The sequence below is a fragment of the Marmota flaviventris genome, chromosome 12 (genome assembly GCF_047511675.1).
Source record: "Marmota flaviventris isolate mMarFla1 chromosome 12, mMarFla1.hap1, whole genome shotgun sequence".
Taxonomy (NCBI): domain Eukaryota; kingdom Metazoa; phylum Chordata; class Mammalia; order Rodentia; family Sciuridae; genus Marmota; species Marmota flaviventris.
The window spans coordinates 1,810,487-1,819,853 of record NC_092509.1 but is presented as its reverse complement, the minus strand read 5'-3'; positions in this window follow the sequence as shown (position 1 = coordinate 1,819,853).

Below are 9,367 nucleotides of genomic sequence, written 5' to 3'. Positions count from 1 at the left end.
TAAAGCAGGACTTGAATTTTACATAACTACATCAATCAGAGAGACAGACTGCACTTTAGGACTCCTTGGGTTTCCCAGTAATGACAGCTTGACATCTGTGAATAAGCACCTGTCTGGCTTCCTATTTCTTTACTTTAAGTTTAAACAGATCTTAACTTTATGATCCATATAAATTTATTGATCTTCGACTATGAGAAAACTCTAAGGCTAGACTCTGGAATGAGGAGTTCTTTAAGCCACTGTGCATTTTCTAGCTTGCATGGTAATTGCTCTCTAATTTAGAAACTGTATGATTACCAAGAGTTTTTTTTTTAATTCTATAAATAGAAAGAGGCATATAACTCATATAAGCATATATTACATTAATACATCTAAATACATGAAGCACGTGAGATCACAAAACAAAAATTTAGAACTAAAACTCCTCACAAAGCTATAAAATGTGCTGCAATTACAAAGCAAAATAACTGTCTTTTAGGTCCAAAGCATGTGTTTTCAAAGTCCTGTAGCGAATAAATGTCTATACCTTCTTTATTCCAAATTTATTGCTGTGCATGCATTATCGTAATTTGTTTGAAGGATCATGTGTTGATATAGTGTTTCATTTCAAAAAACTCTCTTAAAAGAACTAAGAATTTTTCTTGTAACATCATCCATAACTAATTGTATTAGTACCATAGTTATATGGTGAATTTTGAGCCTATTGGAGAAGTTTGCTTAAAATTTAAAAATTCTGTGTCACTGAAAAGGTAGGAGATATATTATATTAAAGCTGACCTTATTGTTTAGGAAAGAGAAATCTGTCAAAGGAAATATATCCAGGTATTTGGTCATTTTTGCGGTACTGATCTGTGTATAATAAGTAAAATTTAATTTTATTTGCAGATTTATGGAACTGTGCTTCAAAATAAATGTGCCTTGAGAAATAATATTAGTGTATTTAACCTCTACATCTATGTCTAGAAAATTTACATAATATCATAAAAATATATGTTTTGTGTAGAAATGCTATTCACTGTATAGTGTTTTGAGGAGATTCATGGATTTGGTATTTTTGCTTCAAATATGTTTTGTCAAAAATAAACAGAACTTGGTTATAAAGCTTTTTGTTTTATATTATATCATCAATTTATGGTGAAATTTTTATTCTCTTTCAAGCACATCTATATATAAAAAATAGTGATTCTTTTTTTTTTTAGTGTTATGTTATCTTCCAAAATTCTTATCCTTTGTGAAAAAAAGATAATTTTGTAGTGCAGAATTACATCCTAATAAAGCCTATTTTATTTCCTCCAATTTTAATCATGGATCTAAATTTATATTTAAATGTATTGAAAATTTTTGATTGTGTATTATAAGCCCATAAACTAACTATTTTACTTAGAGATCTGGATCTTCAAATATACAAGTCTATTTTACTGACAATGAATTAAAGTAACAGTAAAAGAGAAGCATAAAATGAGACAAACCTCCACAATGAAAAGAGGAGGTAATCTTCAGTGACAAAAAGACTTTAAAGAACTTCTGGAAATGTTGTGCATCAAGTCCACAGGAAAACCAGGGTGTGTGTTTTTTATCCAGCCTCTGATGCTGCACAAGATGAATGAGGACTGGGTAAAATAGTGGTTTCCAGTCACCATATTTTATCTATCAATTAAACACCTTCTGGAAAACAGAAAGTCTGGAAGTAGATGAAGGATGCATTTGAGTTCTAATTAGGGCTTTCCAGGAGGTGGATTAAGACCATGACTAGGCACCTTGGAAGTCCATAAGTTAGTGTGCTTCAGATCAGCACAATGGAAATAAAGGGAAGGAAGCACATTTGCGTACACAGACTCTGGGGTTGCAGTCTAATCTCAAAGGAGGCTTCTGCTTACTCAAAGTGAAATTATGGATCTGTCTTGCACTCTTGTATTTTCATACTTGAGACATGGAGTGTGATTTACATGAGTCTCAAACGGTCTTGAGTTTAGGAAACCTTAAATGGTAACAGCCAGAAAAACTATCTTCTACTAATGAAAATATTTTGAAAAGACCACTTTCAGCAATTGTCTGGGAAATGAATCCTTCAGTCCTAATGGTGCCATAAAGCATAGTTCCCTGTAGTAACACCACAAAAACTCACTTTTCAGTCCAAGTTCTGTACTTAGTTTATGGTACTGGTGAGACTCTATTCCTGAAGAAAACTTATAAGAATGGAAAACAGTGCAATTAATTACAGTTTTGACAGCTGTGTAGACTGAATGTCAAATTAATAGTCATCTTATGTCTCTTCCTCTGTTCAGTTTAGACCCACTAAACATACTTCTTTTGGTCTCTATACTCATCCCCAAATCATTTGAGGCTCCTCACTATAATTTTCTCAAGACACAACTACTGCACTGATCCTTTTACAATTCATGTATGGAAAGTGAATACTAAAAAATAGAGAATTGGATCATCTGTTTTCAAATTGAATCATCTGATTTTTATCTTCAAATATACAATAGATTTTTATATTTGGATACAGTGGATACCATGGTCACAGACCAATAGTAATATTTTTATTTTTGTTAAGTGTGGTCTGATTCAATTTTAGGCATGATGTATTGGCACTTTATTAGTGGTACTTGCTTAGCATTGCAACATGGAATCAATGTCCTTCTGGTGAGGAGAGTGAATTGACCTACCTAGGATTGTAATTTCTCCTCTTGCTTTCTGTTTTCTTAGTACATAGAATTTAGAGTCCTCAGGTGCAGTTTAAATTTTAGTTGGAATTTTGTTAAACATCCTGTTGGTAAAGGGTCCTCTTAAATAATTAGGATTTCTAAAAGTGGAGGATGCAGACGCATGATGTAAGAAAATATGATTGCCAAGTGCATTAATAGGAGTGATGGTGAGTTAAGACTCTTAAACTTTGACACTCTGGTTCCTGGATCTATATATTGTGTCTCTTGGTAGCACAACCTGATATAATGATGTGAAATTTAAGAAGTGTTAGCAACACCATCACCTGTTCCAGAATTCTACCAGGCCAGCAGCTTTTTGTTTCTATTTTTTAGATGATAATACAGTGGATACCATGGTCATAGACCAATAGTAATATCTTTATTTTTGTTAAGTGTGACCTGATTCGATTTTAGGCATGATGTATTGACACTTTATTAGTGGTACTTGCTTAGCATTTATTGTCTGTAAAAACAAAATTAAAAAAAAAAAAAATGTTTGGGTTTTTCTGGTTAAAATTATTTCTGGGTTAAAAGACATCCACTTGTTAATTTATTATGAGAAAATGAAGAAAAGAATGATGCTTTAACAGGAACCTAGAGATAGATCTCTCCTCCTAGCTGGCTAGATATTTGGAAGAAGCATTTGATAGATAAAATATGGTGACTGGAAACCACTATTTTACTCAGTCCTCATTCATCCTGTGCGGCATCAGAGGCTGGATAAAAACAACTAGCCAAGTCCAGTTGTCGACTAGGTTGTCTTGTACAATATCCATGATGTATGTGCTTTGGTATGTGATAGCATGAAATCCCATTATATTTACACTTCATTGTCTCTCTCAGAGATCCGTCCTTATTACTGTACCCCCCAAATTTTATAGTCTTCAAAGTTCCTTCTAAATCCTTGACCAAGTCTTGATTTCTTCTTATTATTTTATGTACCTTCTTATGTACCTTCTTACCTGAGGTAACTTATTTTTCCACATGAAATTAAGGATGAAGTGTGCTGCCAAGTATTATGCTCTTTAGAAAGAGTTTTTTTTTTTTTTTTTCATTTTTTATTTTTCAAGGGTAATCCTGAAAGATACTGTACAATGGTGTTATTTTATTTCACTTCACTTCTAAATGAAGATAACTCATATTTATTTCTAGTAATATTTTGATAGAGGTTGGCCAATTTCCTCTTCTATCTGATTCACAAAAGGGACCTTTTCCCAAAGAAAGAAATGAATAGGTGTTGTATCACACCTTTGCTCTGAAATTGATTGGGGTTTTCTCAGAAAGAGTGTAACTTCAGTGACTATCTTCTTGGTTAGTTATTTGCTTAGTTATTGGTCACTATCTACAAATGTGACCTCAGGTGAAATGCCAAGGAAGATAGAGAGTAAAATAAGTAGAAGTTATCAATTGATTATACTTTTGTAACTGAAGTAAGGTTTGTGAAGTACTATATGACTTGCATATTTCTCTGCCTTCCATTTAAAATCTTTATTTTTATGTATCACAAATAAACTTCTAAAAATATAATTTACATCTATTATTTTTCTAATCCTGTTCATGGTTTCTCTAATTTCATGATTATATAAATTTTTATAACTGACACTAACTTGATAATCTGTGTCATTTCCTGGTTTACAAACACTTATTGATTTTTGTCTCTTTTTAGTTATAATTGGCCTCCAGTGACTAAGGGAAGCCTGCTCCTTAGTCAGACTTCCAGTCTGCTCCCCCCCAGCCCTGCTTCAGCCTCTCAGCTTCCCAGACCCTCATGCAGTTGGTTGTAAATTTTTCCAGAAGCTGTTTTACTGTCTACTTTTCAGGACAAAAAATAAAAATCATAACTTAAAAAAAGATACTTTAGGGCTGGGGATATGGCTCAAGTAGTAGCGTGCTTGCCTAGTATGCATGACACACAGGGTTTGATTCTCAGCACCATGTGAAAAAAATAAAGATATTGTGTCCACCTAAAACTAAAATGAATATTTTTTTTAAAAAAAAGATACTTTAAAAAGTAAAATGTAGAGGGAGAAAGTAGCAACATTTTTTTTTTGTAATTAGGCTTTTTATTTATTTATTTATTTTTATTTTTTTTATTATTAGTTGTTCAAAACATTACAAAGCTCTTTACATGTCATATTTCATACATTTGATTCAAGCAGATTAATAGGCTTTTAAAAAAATTTTTAATATTTGTCTGATTTCAATGTGGGTCACCCACTAACACTTCATCAAAATAACAGTTTCTTTTCTGAGTTCAGGTGACCAAGGAATAGCCACACCCTTGGAACAAAACAAAACACACACACACACACCAAAAAAGAGAAAAAAAAACAAACAGAATTATCCTTAACCTAACTTTTTATATGATGTCTCAGATCCCCTTAACTTTGCACATTAGCTTCTTTGTTCAGTTGAATTGTAACTGCTTTTTGTATTTGGAACGATTGTGACTATTGAACTTGAAACATTTTATTCTGGGCATCTTGGTGGTTTCTGGTGAGGTTACGTGGGTGAGAGGGTGAAGGGAAAGTGAGGAATTCTTTCCTATTATAACATGAAGTTCCCCCCACAGTCTGTTCTCAGGTGCCAGACCTCAATTATTTCTTACAGTGGTATACTTTGATTATTTTTACTTCCCTTTACCCATAAGTTTTAACAGCATTTTATCAAACTGTGCTTATTAAGATTCATTTTTTAAAATAAAGTTATAGTTTGCCTAACCAGTCTGCACTTATTGCTTATGGTTTCACTCACCTGCTATGCCTGTTTTTGGTCTGAAAAACAGATATATTATTTTCCATATTTTATCCATTTTCCTACATGTATATACTGAAAAGAAAATTAGGTCTGGAAATATTCCATTTTGATTGAATACAATAATCAAGAAAATAAATTTTAAATATGCTAAATATATCTCCAGATTTTCTCAAGTAGCTATGCTTAAAACAAAGAAAATATCCTGAAATGAAAAACCATGGTCAGCTTCAAGAAAGCAAGAATAAAACCCAAGAATTTATCCTTAATGATGGATTATATATGATAAATACAGAATAAGCACAAGAGTTAAAGGAAAAATAGTATTCAATCTGGTATTCTAAAATGAAGCAGATCGTCCATCAATGATAAATAAAAATAGATTTTCATAAATAATAAAAATCTAAAAAGCTATTTCCCATGCCTCATTTCAAAGAGAGTTACTCAATATAGAAGAAAAAAAATTAAAAAGAGAGCAGAGTTGGTGGACAGAAACAGTGGCTCTAACTGCAGAGCTCAAGAAAGTTATGCTTATTCTGCAGTAGACCTTGAAAATAGTTTTTTAGCATACCTCAGTCCTACCTTTAAAATGATGGTTTAATAGAAATATTAGCTAGTGAGTAGTCAAGTGATTGAATGTAGCAAATGTTAGAAGATTCTAGTGGTCTATTTTTTCTCACCATAAAAAATGAATATTAGAAAATACAGGAAAAACAAATGATGAAAAAAAGAAAGTAAAAACATACTAAACACAAATAATGGAAAGCCAAGTTCTGTATATGAAACACAGTAAAATGTGCACTTTTTGTAAAATTTAATGGGAAAGAAGAAAGTAGTACTGATTGTTCTTGATGGTAAGAACATCCCTCCATGAGCAGCATTCATGTCCTGATATTGGATGTCAGAAAGGCTAATAAATTCGATAAAGAAATCATTCTTAATTTTGGTGTGTGTTTTGTGATGAAAAGTATCTTAAAGTCAAATTTGTGAAAATGCTTATGGGTTTTTAACCTTCATAAATTTTCTGTAGACAAAGAATGCAACACATAATTATTTTTTAAAGAGAATAACTGAGGAAGCATGAACACAGGGACTTGTAACTATTAAAAAATAGAGTGGGTGTGGTGGCCTGTACAGATGCTGATACTCAGAAATAATAAAGTGTCCAATGTAAATTAAGCAAGAAATCCCAGAACACATACCGTAAATGATAATCAGTTAAATGCTAAATCCTTTTAATATTTGATTAATTAGGCCTGAAGAAAAAGAAGTGGCCCCATAAGTTAAATTGGTTTTCCTCCCTCTCTCATTGCAATTATAAAAAAATAATGGGAACACCTAAAACATTGTGTAGGGTCTTCTATTTATATTTCAATATTATGATCAATATAATCAAACAACTCATAGTAGATATGGCTAAATTTAGTTTCCTTTTAAAACTTTACATAGTTGCAGATAGAGTGTAGGCTGCTGATCTGGGTGTAAATTTTGGAAACTACTGTTTTATATGGCACTGGGGATTGAACTCGGGGTGCTTTATCACTCATATATATATATATACAAAATTATTTGATATTTTATTTTGAGACCTGGTCTCACTTAGTTACCAAGGCTGGTCTTGAAGTTGTGATCCTTCTGCCTCAGCCCCTATGATATTTAGGATTACAGGTATGTACCACCACATCAGGCCTGGACACTACTTTTTTTTACATGCATCTAATAATCAAAATTATTTTAAATATTTTTGCATTTTCTTTGATATAAAATACTCAATACTATCTTACTAAATTGGTTTTGACCCTAATATTTTTTTGAAAAGGCAAATATTCATGTTGAGTAGTTATACTTTTTTTTTCTTACCATAACAAGATTTACGCATTAGATTCTATCCTGAGTTAGCAAGTCAATTTCATCCGTGTTTTAGAAAAAACAAATTGCTATAAATTTTTTCCGGTAAGTGTTTTAATCGAAATACCTTCCTCTTAGTCATAATCAAACAACAAAAAAAAAGATAGGAGAAAATTTAGTAAAGTCAAAAGCTAAGATCCAACATTTGGCCAGTTCTTGTTTCAACCAGATGTTTATGATTTGATTGTTTCTCTTTTAAATTTCTTCTTCTGATTTCTCTGATGGCCTTTTCTATGATATTTAATAGTCAGCTTCATTTAAAAGCACTTGCTTATGTGAAAAGTGGAAACTAAGGGAAATAAATATCTGAAACAAATTCATAGTACTCAATATGTTTCTCATGATTATATACAGTTTCCTCCCACCATTCTGTGATTTCAATTTATAGAGCTTTAAATGACTTCCATTCCTCACTATATTTCACTATCAGCACATTCAGAAAGAATTTCTCAACAAATTTATATTAAATAAGTAGCAATTTCTAGAAAACCAGATATAATTTACACCTGTGAAATTAAACAATATATGTGGAAGTTTGCTAAAGAATACTTGGCATATTCAAAGAATAAAATGAAGAAATTTATCAGAATTATTGCTTTCCTTTAAGTGATAGGGCACAGTTTATTGACATGTTGTTTCAAAAAGACATTAACATTTTCCTCAAGAAAAAATAGTTGTGATTCTTTAACATAAATTTTACTTGATTTTTTTTAACTTTTACCCATTTATCTTGCACACTGAGAAGGTTTCTTCTGGGGTAAAACACAGTGAGATACTGATCAATCAATTGTATTTTCAACTAATGTTGTAAAATGCATCTCTGACACATTTGCTTGTTTTCATTTTATATAATAGCATCATGCACAATCAGCATGAGAAGAGTTTGCTCATTAATTTTGGTATCAATAGTGGGTTAGGTACATTGAAAAGATGTTGAGAAAATTACATCTACAATGGTGGAATCTCCCAATTCTTTGTTTTCATCTTTCCTGTGGTGCTTCTGCTCTTGATATTAGTATGTTAACTTTAATTTGCATTGTCCATACAGTTTCTTAAAACATAAGACACTTAGAATTGAGGAAATCACACATAGTAAGTTTATTTCATAAACTGATATAAGACTCAATGAAAGACTTCAGCATTATTAATGTACATTTTATTAAAATTCCATTATATTACAATGGTATATACAATATTAAAATTTTATATAGCTAAAGGTTTTTTTTTTTTTTTTTTTTTTTTTTTTTACAATGAATGACAGGCACGCTAAGCAAGTACATAGTTCAAATTATTCATTTACTGAGCTTCATTCATTCATAATATAATAGTTGACAAAAAACACATCAGAGTGTCTGTTTTTGAAAAAAATTGTTTGGTGAATTACTAACAATGCAGCACGATTTTTAAATTTATTATTGGTTCATTATACCCGCATCTTACTTACATAGTAAGATTGTTATAATATTCAATAAGTTGTAGCGAAAATCATGAAATACCACATACCATATTGTACAGATTATATAAATGCTCTTATTATTTCTTCATTCTTTTTCACAAATATTTGTCAGGCACTTACTATATGCTAATTTGAAATAAGTTCATGATAATTATTTCAGATATTTTTTTTTAAAAAAACTGCAAGACCTCATTTGAAAAGAGCAATATAGATTTCAGAAGTAACTACTGCTTCTCTAGTGAATAATGTGTATAGAAATCTGCTAAGGTCTCGGGGTATGCAAATATATTTGAGATGCATCAGAGAGTACATATGAAAAAACAGTACTATTTATTATGTTATTTAAATAAAGTGAAATATCATACCAAAGGTTAAAAAAAATGAACTTTTGGGAAAACAAAAGCAAAAGGGTGCACTAGTATTTGAAATAAGGTAATAATAATTTTTACTATAATTAGTTGTTTCTGAGTCTCATTTCACTCTTTAATTATCTATCCATTGTGTTAAGAACCCCTAGAGGTGTTAATCTATATAAGGTACA